Source organism: Takifugu rubripes, chromosome 5 (assembly GCF_901000725.2).
Source record: "Takifugu rubripes chromosome 5, fTakRub1.2, whole genome shotgun sequence".
Classification (NCBI taxonomy): domain Eukaryota; kingdom Metazoa; phylum Chordata; class Actinopteri; order Tetraodontiformes; family Tetraodontidae; genus Takifugu; species Takifugu rubripes.
The window spans coordinates 7,964,382-7,980,335 of record NC_042289.1 but is presented as its reverse complement, the minus strand read 5'-3'; the positions used below and the strand labels follow the sequence as shown (position 1 = coordinate 7,980,335).

Genomic DNA, 15,954 nt, shown 5'->3' with positions numbered 1-15,954 from the left:
AGCTTTAGTGGGTTGAAGAGGACCTGGGCTTTATTCCAGGATCCAAGAGTAGGTACTGGGAGCTTTACTACTGTTCCTGCCACAGCTCAGTATAATCCGAGAGCTAAGGGACATGAAAGTCTCCCTCCCGGGCACTTCCCGAACCTACACCCCAGCTTATTACCCCAGGAGGGAGCCAGATAAAAAGACGGACAACATGAAAGAAGTAGAGGATCAGGGACAGTCAATGGACCAGAGGACAAGCTGAATGAGGCGAAGATGGAAAGAGAATGGACTGTTTTATTCAACTTGCTGCTGTTTCATTCACGAGAGCAGAGGGACGGTCGAGGAGTCAGGACAACGTCCTCAGTGTGCAGGTGAAGGACCAAGTGCAGGGGAGGTGAGAACTCCCCGAGGGAAGAGAGCGCAAGAGGATGCACAGAGAGGGAAAGGGAGAAGAAAAGGGTGAATGAAGTGGACTCAGGATGTGGGTAATCGGCACCATCAAGGGAGAGGGGGGTGCAGACGGGGCAGCACTAAGTGGACGTGCTTTCATAAACAATGCCAGAGGGGGACCGGGGGGCAGACAAGGTGTGAGGAGGGCTGCTGAATTGGCCCTGTGTGTGCATGAGTGTGTGAGAAACACAAAGGAGCTCTCCCAGTGTGAGACACCAACCACAGGAATTTTGAGCTGTGGTGGAGGGCAAACTGTGATTTGACTACCCATAATGCACGGGGTCAGAGATCAAGGTTCAGGGGTCGTATGGGGGATGTTGTTGGCATTGCTAAATTGCAAATGTGCGTATTGCTTTCATAACATTTCTGCATTTCTATTTCTCCAAATACATTTTCAAGCCTAATGTCGTCGCTAAAGGTCGATATTTTCATTCCTCAAGCTGGATCTAATTGTTCGTTCGCCGTCTCCCCCTCCTCCTTCCCCCTGAGTCACCTTCAACTATTTCCTTCCCAGATTACAGATCTTGTAACCTTTGCTTCATTACTTACGCTTCCCTCCCCCATCCCCCCCCCTCCCCATCACCCTGTTATGTTTCTCCTCTCTGCCCCAACCTGTGGCCCCTGGGTTTTTGAGGAAAGGCAGAGGTGGCCTTTGAAGACGGCGACGGCCAAGTTTATTCGGGGCCACGGCAATGAATGCACGCCTTTGTCCATGTCTCTCTCACGTCTTCATATCCTGTGCACGCAGCCCCCCAACAATCTCTCTGCCCCCACATTCTTACACGCAAACGCTCTCGTCGGGGCCCCCCATTGCACAAATGACCCTGCTAATTATGTATTTAAGGTATTTGGCTCCTGTGAAAACAGCTTTGGGTTAGCGGTGGAAGGTGGTGGGGCAGTTGGGGGGGTGGAGGGTGTGCGGGGACGTGGGGTGGTCCATGGGCTCATGGCTATAATGACTGCCCAGGCTTTTATGTAAACACTGGATTAGGGCAGCAAGGGTTGATTGAGGAGAGCTGGTGATGGTTGGGTTTGGCACATGATATCATGGTTCTGTAATCTGGACTGCGGTTTCCCACCCCCCGGGAGGCGGTGAATCAAAAATCCTTTGTCTATGACGCACTCCCATATACACCCTCCTCCCCATGAAAAATGACAGCCACATACCTGCTTACTTACTACTGAATAGGTATAGATCATCAGGGATAGAGATGTCAGGGCGCCTTGTTTTGGTCTCCTGCTGTCTGACCTGCAGGTCACGAGCAACAGCACTGGATCATGCACAGAACCTGCTGGACCCCTTATAGGGAGACTCTCCCACCAGTTCACTACCAAAACTGTCCCTTTGATTGACTCTCGGTGAGGAAAGTGGGAGGAAATCTGAGCAGGAGGTGAACAAACTTATTCTCCAAGGTGGCCAAATTAAGCAAACAGCATTAATCCCTTTTAACCTCGTACATACAGGCTTTCCTGATGGGATAATGGAATTATCGTGCACTTCCTTTCCAAATGTCTGCATCTATTTTAATTGGCTCTGTCGGTGTCTGAGGAGGCTGAAACCTGGATATCCTCACAGCCGCATCCATAACACTCCACTTCTCTTTATCTGACTGCTATGTGGCTGAAGTGAACCACCTACGGCCTCTGCCAAGTCTTGTTAAATGCAACCAAGGAAAAAGCGAGAGAAATGGGGAGTGAAGGAGGGAGTGGCAGAGGAAATACAGAGCGTTGAGGTCTCTGGAGGGAGATAAGTCGGTGTTTGATTTGAGCTGAAGTTTGTATGTGTTGTAATTACAAAGGGGATGCACCAAGCCACTGTGTGTGTGTGTGTGTGTGTGTGTGCGTGCGTGCGTGTGTGTGTGTGTGTGTGTGTGTGTGTGTGTGTGTGTGTGTGTGTGTGCGTGCTTCCCCGTACGCTTCAAATAAATCAAAAGTCTGCAGTCACAAAGAAGCAGTGAGAAAGTGCCGAATGTCTCGCTGCGATTGAGGAATGAGGAGTGTGCACGTGTGCACATTTGCGTGTGCACAATTATACGTGTGAGGTCGGGAGTATCCAGCCCGGCCCGACATTCTTGGGCAGCAGTATTATTAACTGCGGTGGGACCATTATCAGTGTTTACTTTGATCCGAGGACCATCAGAGGAGTAGTGGACTCATCTGAACCCTGCCTTCCTCTTCTCCTCCCTCGATTCTTGTCTTTATCATGCTGACAATGATGTTCGAGATGTTCTCCACCTCATTATCTTCTACACAAGGCTGACTGCCCAGCAGAAAGCAACGTTATTGAGATGGCGTCTGATAAGTGAGCTCAAAAACCTCCTGACTGTTGTTGGAGAGGTCCCACACTGGACAGGGGACCCCCAGGGGGTCCAGAGATACCTGGAACTTTGGTAGTGCCGTGGTCCTTAAATCAAAACAGTTTACTTTCTCCAACTACAGAAACATGCGCACACACACACACACACACACACACACACACACACACACACACACACACACACACGTTCACATGTACACATTCTTGTACTTCTGGCTTTGTGAGGACTTCCATAGGCTTAATGCTTTCCCCAGCTCCAACCCTAACCACCCCAACTACCCTCCTCACCCCACATCTGACCTAAACCCAATTCTATCTTCACTATTAAAACCATGTCTTAACCCCCAAACAGTCCTGAGTTGTGAGGAGCAGCCAAAATGTCATCACTTCCTAGTAATTTACTAGTAGAATGCAGATTTTGGTGCTCAGTATGTTGGACAAGAACACACACACACACACACACACAAAGAGTCTTTAAAGTGAAGCTATTGCGTTGACGGAATACACAGACACACAAAGATGTTCTTGTTCTGACTGAAGAATACACACGCAACAACAATGTAGGACTTTGGACCCGCTTGGTGTGAGTGTTTGCGTGTTGTTTGCATCCAGCGTGTGGGAATCCTGAAAGAGAGACAGAGGGGGAAATAACACACACCTACCTGTCTGATGAGGGTATGATGAGAGCAACGTAGGACAGACCTCACACGTTTAGCAGGTGGCACACACCTGGCACACACACACTCACACGCACGTACACAAAAGGAGAAAGCCGAGTGTGATCACTGCCAGTATTCAGTGCTAAGGCAGCCTGATTGTACACATATTTTTCTATTGACTACTATAACATAATCTAATTTTTATTGCTGTTTTCAGTGTGACACCCTGTCTGGTTGTCAAAAGTCCTCCCTCAGAATTGGAGCATGTCTCAGCTCAGCGAAACTGATGATAAAGGGTAATTATTAATAATGCAGTATCAATGTGCAAATGATTAAATGACTGATTTATTCTTAAAGTTCACACACTAGGGAATAAACTCACATGAAACCATGAAATTATTCTAATTATTCTCTGCTCCCTACGACAGGATAAATAATTAAAGTCTGTTTATATATATATATATAATTAAGATCAGTTTAATAACCCCAAACTGTTTACTTGGAAATGATTGAAATATGCAGTAAAATTAAGCTTGAAATGCTGGACCATTGCTTTTGGCCAATCATTACAGTGCGGTTTGTTGATCTATGTTTGGCACAATGATGAGTTATGAGCAAGGCAGTGATTATTCACAATGACGTTGAACCTTCGGGGAGGTCACGGAGCTTCTGTATCAGGAGGTCAACCCTCCTGACAGCCTCAACATGTGTGAAAAACCTTCCCAGGCCACTGCCAGCAGACTTCCTGCTCTGTCCTCCTGCACGCGTTCCTGGGGCGGCGTTTTCTGACGGACCCCCCACCGCCGCCGCTGCTGCCAGCGCCATCTTTGAAGTGAGGTGAGGCTGAGCGGCAGGAGTCGGGGTGGAAGTCGGGCTTTGACAGACTGAGGAAAGGTCACGGCGGTGGTGTCGAGGGGGGAGCCTGTGAAAGGATCTCTGACATCCTGTTAACATTACCGGCCCACCGACTTCACAGCACCTCATTTGCTGTTCGCATTAGTCTCGAGATCCAGTTTTGGTTCCCTCGAAAAATCTACTTGTTTTTGAGGAAAACTACGACTATTGTGTTGAAAAAAACGAAACCTCAAATGACATAGATTGTCATAACAACAGATTTTAGCTAAAAATACATTTAAATCAAGTTATTTTGAAAGATGCTGCCAGGACAGTTTGGCTCCAAAGGGATCAAACTGTATCTACGAACGTCGGCCCGCTGCCTTTGCACCATGAACTGATTCAATTATCACCTATTCAGCGTATTAAAAAACTCTATAAAAGAAATTAATACGACTTTAGTATTTTAGGGGACCTCCCCAGCTTGTGTGTTTTCAGTTTTTCACATTTCTCCACGCTTCGTGGGATGATGTCAGAGGCGTTTACACACGTGCGCTCCCCCTCCAACCCCCGCCGCCCCCACTGCTTTACATTTGGCGGTTTCAGGCTGACCTGAATATCTCTGACATGACTTTTACCAAAGCTAATAACAGCTACGGGATAAACTGCTACCAGTGCTGCTGGGAGCTGCCTGGCAAAGTTATTGTTGCGAGATGAGAAACAGGCGCGGTGGTTGGGGGGAAAACTCAGTGACCTGCATGCCAGCGCGGCTGCACCATTTATGAGTTTAATTCAGGTTCAGGCATACCCCCTTTTTTTTCTTCCCATCAGACGTGCACACGCCCCTCTGTCTCTTCCCGCTTCGCTTTATTTCGCTTTCCATGAGCTAATAAACATGTGAACACCTGCTACTTTAAATGACACCCTCTCTGTGGTGCAGAGCTGGAGGTGTAAATCATTGTCACAGACGTAGACTCAAACATGAGTTACTGACACATAAGTCTGCTCTCAGAGGAAGGAGAGCAAAACAGAGCGTGTGCTCAGCGTCCAGGAATTCATTTTTCACTCCCACTTCCTTATTTGAGCTGCCCAGCAGCAGACACACGGCTATCTGACGCGAGCCCTGCTGAGGTGTGTTTGTGTTGTAAGACGTGCTGGTGGCTCCGTCAGGCTGCGGCTAAAGGCTAAATGCTAATGCCGCCAGGTGAGCAATGCAGGGCTTCGCTGGTCAACGATCACGCCTTCGCCTTATTAACTGCCGCTGGGAAAACAAATGGAATTGGGTCACATACGTTGATAGGTCACGCTGAAGGGTTAAGACTCTTTCTGTTAAACCAGTGAGGTTTTTATCCACGATATTTGCTCATGTGTTCCTACACTGCATTTGTTTTATTATTCTAGATTTTCCTCTGAGCTCATAGAAAGTTATTTTTAATATGACTCCATGATTTAATGATGAATTACTTGAGCTTCGACTGCCATTGAAACAAGCTAACCTTTAGCATTTGGGCAGCAGTGATTAAATTTGACCACACTACGAAAGCGGGGAATCAAAAACTATCTATTTATGAGCACTGGTTGAGACTAATATTGAATTACAGGCACACCAGAATCACAGAGCCCCAATGGAAACCAAAATCTTATGACACTTCTTTGGAGGGTTTTAGCTGTGAAATAGCCTTTCATGCACAGACTATTAAAGTATTTCAAAACAGCTACTTTGCTAGCAGACAATAGATGATTGATGAGTGACTGGGTGCATTCACGGCTGTGTACATTAAGTGGTGCTGTGAACAAGTGCTGACCAGTGGGAGTGGACGGACTCCTATGAAGTGGTCTCCATAAAGAGCTTAAACCCTCTCTTTACAGCAGGGGGCTGAGGTGATAGCTCCGGGGTCGGAGCTCCTCTTTCTCTGCCATTCTCACTTCGTATCCACGGACACTCACAACCCAGGAGGCCACGGCGAGATGCTTTGTCATCCTTCTCCATTGTCAGGCTGCCAATCACCTTTCTGCTGAGGAGCAGCGTGTCGAGTCAGGTATTATAACGTCATGGTGACCAATGTGCGGGATGGAAAGAAGATAAAAGTGAAGCCAACCCCTGGACTCAGGGAGAGGATTGAGATTCTGGGCATTAATCCAGGTGTTTTGCTGATCAATAAACTTCTGTTGTCAGTGAACCTAACTTTCATTTTGGGTTCATGAGTGGAAGTGGAAAAAATGAGTTTGAGACTGTTTAGGCAGGTGGGATTGGACCGGATTTTGCACATTTATGACTCCAACTCAGTATCAACTGCAATGTGCCTTCTTCCGCAAACTGGAAAATGTTCATATCAAGATGGTGTCACGCTGGAGTCCGGTTTTAAAGACGACTGCAGTCTCCTTTATCTGTCCGGAGTCTTCCGCCATGTTTTATCTTCAACCAGGCCAAACTTGTGAAAGTTTGTGTTGTAACGTGAATTAAGTCTAATTAAACCTTTGAAAATATTGCTCAGTTTTTTCCAAGCCACATCTAATTGCTTGCACATTCTTTTTTGTTTTTTATTACCGGGCCTCCAATGAGATCATTCTGAACACACACACATAAAAGCGCAGCGCTTTGTCTCTGCGCGCAGCAGCGTCGGCTCCGACAAAGTCCCGTTAAATCCAGATTGCTCTGCCGCACGGCCCGGCTCCTGAATCCCATTAAAACCAGCCCACAGAAGTGAAACAGTCATTAGTGAGTAAATCGGCTTCGGTAATTAACTCCCTCTCCTGCTGCCAGCCATTGTGTTTAGCGTTCTCTTAAAGCAAACGCCCTCTGGGGCCGGGAGCGGCGAGACGTGAGTTTGGCGCTGACGTAATGTTTTGGTTTACCTGCAGTCCCGCGGGCAGGAAGTGAGACAGAGCGTTTAGATGATGTGTGGAAGAAAAACAGGAAGCTGGGGCAAAATAAAGAGAATTTGGGGTTAGTTCGACCAAGCCCACACATGTGTAACAGGGGACTTCATTCTCTCTGAGGTCTTTGGATCAAACAGCCGCACCACAGGTTCTCAAATCGGGAATACTTTAATGATCGCTGTGCTTTTTTTAATGCCCTGTTTGTTTAGAAGGTTAGGCCCCATTAGACTAATCACCCTCCCGATATTTTCTGACCACCTTATTCTGTCCTCTGCAGCTGACGCCGTATCTCAAGCCTTTAACAGCCTAAATACAGAGTGTTCTTTGCTCCAGTTCGCCCTTAAACTTTATTAACAGACTGTTGCTAAATAATGCTCCATTTACCGCACACCCCCCCCCCCCCACACACACACACCCCACCCCCGCCGCCCATATCAAAGAGCCAGCCTGATCCCGTCGGCACCGTCAGCGTTTCAAAGGCTGGGTTTCAGACCGGGGCCTCGCTGACGTGCGGTGGCAGTGTTTCAAATCACCTCTGGAGCAGCAGATAGAAAGATTGTATTCATCTATTGACTGCTTTACGCTCTCACTGTGGCACACATAACTACCTTACTGTTCGGGGACAACAGGGCCTGTGTAGACCTTTGTTGCTCCGGTGCCAGTGGCATGAGTGTGCATTTCAGAGTCATGAAGAAAGTGAAACTGACAATGAAAGTTTCTGGAGAGCAACACGACACAACACGGGGTGAATATTGGCGGAGCGGATGGGATGACAGGCTTGGAGCAGGCTCCTCAGAGCAATAATTTACCTCCATTGTTGATGAGGTGTCCACCCAAATGCATCCTGAGGCGTACGAAGAGCAGGAGGAGATGGAGGCCTGAGCGGGAGAGAAATTGGAGGAGGATTTAACTGTGGAGGTTAAGCTGAGCCGGCTAAAACAAGAGAAGGAGTAAAGGCTGAAAATGAGGGAGGACGAGAAGGTTCGTTGCTGTGTGGAGATGTGTAATTTAATAATAATGCTGCTTTCCACAAGCGGTGATTCGGGTTTGTGCAGCGTGCGTCTGCAGGACTCGTTTTCGCAGATGCCAGATGGAAACCGAACCCTCTTTGAGTTGCGTCTGTCGGCCGTGCGCATTTGAAGATTTCTCTGCAGCCGCGGTTCAGTGGGAAGCTGCCCCGCTGTAGCTGGATGAGATGGGAGTGCAGATAGACAAGCAGAGCGCAGACATGTCTGCACACCGCCCTCTCTTTCTCTTGTTACTCACTGTGATCACACAGCGATGTAATATCAGATCCTTGTCTCACGGCCAGCAGTGGCAACATTCGGTTATTTTTCTCCCATTTTTTTTACCATCCCTTGTCCCGGACGGAGAACAAACACTCTCATCAAGATCTGGTAGGAACAGGCATCAGACCTAAGAATGAACGGCATGCTCTTTGTTAGCTTGGCGCTATGAGGCGGCGTTTCATTCAGCGATATCACGCAACTGCTGAAGTTGACCTCCACAGCCGAGTCTTGATCTTTCCCCTTATCTGCATCTAAACTGGGATAACTGGTGCAGTGACAAGCGTCTGGGGGATTAAGGAGGTGAAAAAAATGGAGGTCTTTCAAGGAGAAAAGGTCAAAATTCCGGTGTCCAGAGATAGACGCTTCAAAAATGTCTTTGGACACCTGTTTGTTTTGCAGGTCACCGCTCCACTGAGCGGGAACTTGTAAAATATGTCCCTTCTTGACCTCTTCGGTCCTGGGAAGCCAACACACGTTTACTTTTTGCTCAGTTCCTTTTATTCCTGTGTCATTTTTCCTCAAAAGGCGGATTTGTGTCAAGGACAAAACAAAGACAGCAGATGTGGGATAGTTTGAGTAAGATGTCAGCGTGTTGAGTGTTGCGTGAGGCTCGCTGGAGTCGCAGAGGTGTGTGGCCTGTCTGGAGCCGCCTCTTTCTCCCCGTATGAAACAAATCCCGCTGTGACCTGTCAGAGCACAGGAATTCGTTGCAGCTCAGAAATCAAACAGCGGAGACACCCAACCAGCCGGTCAACTCTCCACTGTCACAAAACAAAAACCCAACTTTCCAGAGTTACGAACTTCCTGGTCTGTGACTGTAAGAGCTTGTGTCAGGGCGTCTCCACAGCATCAGCAATGTGATTCACATCCTGTCACACCGCACGCACCAATGACTCTCCTTTGTGGTCATTTCTCACTCGACCTTTCACCAAAGTAACAAAATGACCATGTCCTCGGCGTCTCTATCAGGCCTCCCAAGAGCTTAATGATTTATAGTTTCCTTATCATAAACTCCCAAATCAGCATCTTTACTTGTGTCTCAAAAACTTCCTGGGGAATGCGGTCGCACTCTCTTGTTTTCTGCTCGCCCCGTATCTCCCGACACCACCGGTGTTAGCTACCCCATTGACCTTTCACCTCTGACCCCTCTGAGTCGCTGCTGAATTGACAGAAGCTACTGTGGCAGCAAACAAGGCATCAAGTCTGGTAACATGCTGTGCAGCAGCATTGATGCGCAGTAGTTGAACAGCAGTGGGGACCAGAAGGAGCACTCGAAGGCCAGGTCGACCCTGAATACATGATATCTCCTCACATTTTGTCACCAGCTTCTTGATAACTTCTTGATTTCGATAGAACAGATCAAAACAGTGCGAAACAGCACAAGTTGAACCCTGTGATCAAAAACAGGCACGACAAAAACCACCCATAAGTACCACTTGCAGCACTGAACAATGTAATAACAGGATAGTAAGAAGCCATTTCCTTTTCTTGTTAGGGGGTGTTCCAAATCAAACATTGTTCAGTGTGTAAGTGTGGTGCTTCTTTGTCCAGTTAGCTGCTAGCAGCTGCTTTAAATCTTGCCTGTCCAACTGATTTAAGTGGACAGCAACTGGACTTCAAACTGGAGTCCCAGGACCTGAACTTTGTAAAACTGAACCCAAGAGAGGGGTGATTTAGGGCTGCTCCTACCCCCTGGTTGCCTCTCCTTTTTGCCTCTGCACACAGAAGAACAACATTCCTGTCTTCAACTGCTACTTCTCTGTTCTCTTTTGTTACCATTGCATTCTTTTCATTTTTTAAATTTTCATTTTTAATTCAGTATTAAACAGAACGGGGAGTGAAGAAAAACTGAGGATATTTTTTTTGGGGGGGGGGGGGGGGGGGGGGGGATTTCTGTATTTTTTTGTTTTAGTTCCCCCTTCATTTCCTCCTGTGTTTGGCTGCTCACCAGTAAATTCTAACACCCATCATGACATGCTGGGCATCGTCCAAGAGATGCCCTTGGGGAGGACATTCCTGTCTGGCATAACTTTTCTTTTCATACTATTTATACACACGTCTTCTTCCTGCACTCACGTGGAACCCAGAGAGTAAACTGACCGTTTATCTGCTACATTTCCAGTAAAATGTTGTTGAACGATTTACACTTTTGCCTGCTTCCTTTAAGGGAATGTGCCCAATCGTATATTTAACTCTTCATTCAACCTACAGCATAGGAACAAATCACCTTTAGGTGATCACAAAGTGGTGGTAAAAGTCAGTGGAGGCCATCTCAGAAGTGCCCATTGGATTAGAATAAAGAAAAAAGACCACTGAAGGACATTCCTCGATAAATAGTCCCATTAAATTGCTGCTTTTGGGATCTACTCACTGTGCGGCCCTCCTGCTTTGAGAGGGAAAAGAAAAGGGAGGGAGAGGGAAGACACTGTCAAAACTGTCTGAAAGACAATTTGTTTAGCTGGGCTCAGCTAAATCAGGCACACAAAGTTTGTGTTTCAGCCTCACCGCAGTGGTCCACTAAAAATCAGCCATGCCATTTAAGGACCAAGAGAATGTTGTCCCTCCCCGAACTAAAAGCAACGGACCGTATACGCCAAATGTATATTAATTCATCAGGTGGCCCTCGGAACAACATCGCCTCAGTGCACTTGCATATTTGCGTTTTGGTCTGTACACGCTTACATTGCAATCCGTGCCTCATGACGATGAGCTGGGTTTAAAAGCATCCACTTCTCAGGTATAAAATTAACACCTGCGTGGTGCACAAGACTACCGCTCTGTATAGGTGCCATCAGGATCAAGGCAAACACGGAGTTATGTTTGTAGGAGCCGCACTTGGAAACACTTAATAATGTCACCAAAGCTCCAGATCTCGCTGTAGGGTCTGTGGGATGAGAGGTTGGAGCCGCCGGAGTCACGGAGAACTCGGTTTAGGACTGCGGACGTAGCTGAAAACGTGCCAGAGAAGCTTACGTAAGCTAACGTGGTTCGATTGGCTTCCTCCTGCAGCCCCATCCACAATGTAATTACACGCATACCAACAATACATTAGTCTTATTTTACAGAGTTCTGATGAGTTGTCCTGATGGCAGTCTGAAAACAAAATAAATTAGCATTAGCAAGCAGCTAACCAGCTAAAGTTGGGTTGTAGTTGAAGTTGTTGAACTTAAACCAGGTGATAAAAGTGGAAAAAGCAGCAGACAAACCCTCCTGCTGCTGCCGGCCAGTGAAATAAGTGTTATTGCTACATTATTTCAGTGTTTATAGAGTGCTACAAGTCACACATGCCAAACGTCATAGACCATCCCGCGCTGCTCTTCTCAGTGTAAATAAACAATGACGTCTTAGAGAATGGTCAGTTTTGGGATGGCGTTATGCAATGTGCATAAAAGAACGGCAGGTCTTACTTCTATTATTCTCTATTCGACTCCTAAATTGGCTTGACTGGGAAGACCTGACGAGTGAGATGATGGAGAGAAAGGGATTCTTTTCTTTTCTTTACACAAAGTGTAAAGAATAGAATAGCTAAATTAAATGTGTGATATTTGGGAACATAAATGACCTCGCAGGCCAGAGATGTGGCGCTCATCTCCTTTATGGATTGGACACTTCACCTGTTGAGGGTGGAGACGTCGCAGCAGCGTCATCCATGGACGCCCGAGGCCTTTGTGCTCGGGACTGAGCTCCGAGCTGCTGTCCAGGCAGGAATGTCTCCCAGTTTACAAGCAAACGGTGAGAGCTGATGGTTTTTTGGGTTTATCCAAGGCAGCAGTTAAAGCGCAGGACCGCATTCGTAAAGCTGTCAACACGCGCTCACAGTCATGGAACACAGCCTCGCCTGTCCCCACAGCAACTATAGAGGAATTTTAACACCCCTCCGCTGCCCCCCCCCCCCCCCCCCCCCCAACATATCTGTCCTCTGTATCGTGTTTTCCACATGGCGGGCTGCTTAATATGCAGGCTGTGATTTCTCCCCACATTCCAGGGGATAAATCGCCACATCGGATCGGTCCTAGAACAAAGCCGTCAAGACTTGTTGGGAAATCTCTCACTTTCATCTGGACATTTTCCAACCTGTGTAGCGGCGGATGGTGTTCCGTCTGTTATCGCTTCGCCCTGGGAGAGACTCCGTGTCAGCCACTTAAATTGTCAGTGTGCGTCAGTTTCCGTGTGGGGGGGAACAGAAGAGGCGCAGGTACGCAACGGGCCGGGCTGAGGCTTTGATGTGTGATTAAAGGAGGGGAGCCCCCGAGTATTGAGGCCTCACAAATGAGCTCTGGTTGATTTGAAACAGCATTGCTACCCTGCATATGAGCACTTTTTGGAGGTATATACAGTTACAGCACTCTGCAGGACAACAAAGGGGTGACTGGGTGTGCAAATGAAAGGCAGTGCAGACCAGAGGAGGTGCGTGTCAGGCCCCAGTTATGCTGAGGGTCCACAGGATGTAAAGTGAGACATCCGTCTCCTGATATTGGACTGCGCTTGAATGGAACGTGTCCTCTTCCATGCAGAGGAGCCTGTAAAGAAGTAAAGTCCCAGCTGCTGAGGTGTGTCCGACCAGCTGTCCGTGTCCACGGGACAACTGTTGCCTCGCTGGGTGCTCAGTGACATTTCTGGGCTTCCGGACAATTAGCCCATGTGGATATTAGGAAACAGAAGCGTGCCGCCTCCCGAATTAGCAGCAAGATCAAAGCAACGATCAAAACCCAGAGAGACCCACAGGACAATGGCGATATCAGGGTTGTGATGCAGCCCAGGTCCAAGCTTATCAAGGTGGCGATCAGCCAGTCCTCAGCTATGCTTCTCACTTTATCTTTCTCAACGCCATATTTATTTTGCACCTTGATACTTTAAGTGGAGTGCAACCCCTTTTTTTTCCAGTCAGCACATGTTTCCTGTGTTTGGAAGTGGGGGTGCAGGGATATAACAACAGCCAAATGGGTGAGAAGGTCAGACAGAGAGAAAAAAGGGGGGGAAAGGTCTGGAAAGCACAGAGGTTAATTGAGAGGTAAACCTGAAGCAAGTCTACTCTGTGCCCGTGTTTAAAGTTCACCCCAGGAAGTGTGGAATCTACGCCGGTGATAACGCTGAGGCCTTAATAAAACAAACTGTTGAAAGAAAGCAACGTTTTGGCACTTACGTCGAGCCTGCAGACTTCAAAAAGCAGCAGTGTCAAGGCTTGGTGAGCTGTAACCTGGCCCTGAAATAACAAGCTAGTTCGAGCATGAAGTCACACTCTATCACCTTCGCCGGAGACTACACAAACACGACACTACCTGGTTTGCTAAACGCAACCACAACAGAGACGTTGTCAGGCTGCAAACACAGCAACCCTATCGGAGAGATTGCACTGGACTCCAAAGACTTTATCACCTCTGGATGAATGATATCACACTTGACAGAGTGATTGTAGCTGTCTGGATTATGCATAGTGTTAGGGTGTTACAGCAAGTTTGAGGAGGAGCACAGAAGGGCGGCGCGGCGGAGGAGATTAGGAGGATGATGCTCCGCCGCCATCAAAGAATCTTATAAAAAGTCTTATGAAAAAGACCAAATCAGAAATGCTGGAAAATGTGGAGAAATTGAGATGCCATGAAATCAAAGGCATCTGTTTGGGGAAGATATCTGCAATGCCTGCGACATGAATGTCACAGAGTCTCCTTTTTTAGCTCCAATCGTCCAAGTCCTGCCGGTTAAATGAGTACAAGTTATGGATGATAACACGCAGCTGTTTTCAATCCCAGTTTAAGATCTTTTGACTCCTTTGCTGGGTCAAAACTGCAGCTTTGGCATCTCTCCTGCGTGGAACTTTACTTAACGCTATTAAACTTTGAATGACATCGCTAAGAATCTGCTTACCGATGGACTACGCTGCAGAAGAGGAAGAAGAGAAGGGAGTGCGTGGGAGAGAGTGAGAGAGAGAGGAGCACTCGTGAATGGCGAGGAAAACCTGCGGTGAAGCTGCTGACCGAACTGATTTATCCTCACTTATATAATGTCGTCCCGTGTAACTGTGCGGTTTAGCGGAGATGTGCAAAACTGCGGTTTCAGACTCCCTGACACCAGACCTTAGCATGCGACATAAGACAAGAATGGATCTGGTCCAGGGTCAGTAAAGTTTACCCCTCAACAGAGCAGGCTGTTGATGATGTGGTGGGTTAAATATGTTTTTCTCATTCCCATCCCACAAACCTCCATTCCTCTCTTCCTCCATTCAGTTTACTCATCCAAATTATGCAGACAGCATTTCCACTGTCTCTCTGTCTGTCTGTTTTTTATATACTCGGTGAATAATAAACATATTTCTACAAATTGTCTGGGGCTATCAGGTACGGCGGCAGTGGGAAAGCAAAGCCTTCGGCCTTTTGATTTACATTCGAAAGATCTCATAACCACCTCTGAGTCAGTATGAAGCTGTTCCAGAGGAAATGCCAAAACCTAGATCAGGTATAGCATTACCGACCTTCACCTGCCGACTCTACGCTCAGCTCTTTACCAGTCACATCACATGACCTCCTCCTCATGTGTTGCACAGCCTTCATAAATGTCTTCCCCAGTCTTTTTGTCTGCTTGCCACCTTTGCCTTGGTGGTTAGAGCCTTTTCAGGAGCAGGAAAAAGACTAACCATCAATAAAGGTTGATCAAGCAGCAACACGCTATAAAAGACAGTAGCGCGGTTTAGCACCGGGCCTGCTGGCTTAGTTTGCAAACATACTTTGTCCGATGAGGTGCGGCCTTTTTTTTATAATCGCAATGGGTATAAAAGATGAAATCATTTGCTCTTAATTCTTATTTACCTTTAAAAAAAAAGGAGCCAAGAACTCCGAACACTCAGCTCTGTTTGAGACAAAAGATCCCATGAAAGGCTGAAGCAAACTGCTGACCTGTTTCAGACAAAACTATAAGGCACCAGATGAAAGAAGTCACGAATGTCAGGAATGTCATTACTGCGCACAAACCAAGTTCCAAGATATTAGTCAACACACACTGTACAGATGGGCCTGCATACGCAGACAAATACATAGGGTTGAAGAGGCCATGTCCATAAATTATCGGTTGGAGAGGTCTGAGGTTGAAAGTATTAATTGCGTCTGATTGAATTCAGATAGCAGATGTGCAGACACGTTGTTGGTTTTGTCACCCGTTAACAGACGCCAACGACTCGAGGCTTTGAAAATGTTGGGTTGAACCATCATGAAAAAAAAATGGTTTATTTCCTTGTTTGAAATGGATGAGTATTGGTTAATTTTATTTTATTTTTTTAAAGAACATTTCCAAAAAGGCCAGTCTGATGCTCTGGTGACATGTATGACAGATGTGTTGCTTTTGACCAATCAGAGGTCAGCAGCGTCTCAAGCCCCACCCACTCCTGCTGTGGAGCAAAAACCAAGACGTGGTATCAAGGGAGAGCGGCGCAGTGGTACAGCAACAAGGTCCAGAGTTCAACTGGTCCTGGGGCCCAGGGGCCTTTTGGAGTTTGCATGTTCTCCTTGTGCCACTGTGGGACTCTAAATTGATCTTAGGTGTGTGTGGTTGT

The 15,954-nt window shown here is 47.2% G+C and overlaps 1 long non-coding RNA gene across 1 annotated transcript; it reads right to left on the bottom strand.

The window, feature by feature from the left end:
* Positions 1 to 6,825: 6,825 nt before the first annotated feature.
* On the bottom strand, positions 6,826 to 8,004 carry LOC115249786 (uncharacterized). Its single transcript, XR_003888422.1, has 3 exons — positions 7,935 to 8,004; positions 7,102 to 7,166; positions 6,826 to 6,920 (listed from the first exon to the last, which is right to left on the bottom strand). It is a non-coding gene; the product is annotated as an uncharacterized lncRNA (long non-coding RNA).
* Between the last annotated feature and the right edge of the window lie 7,950 nt (positions 8,005 to 15,954).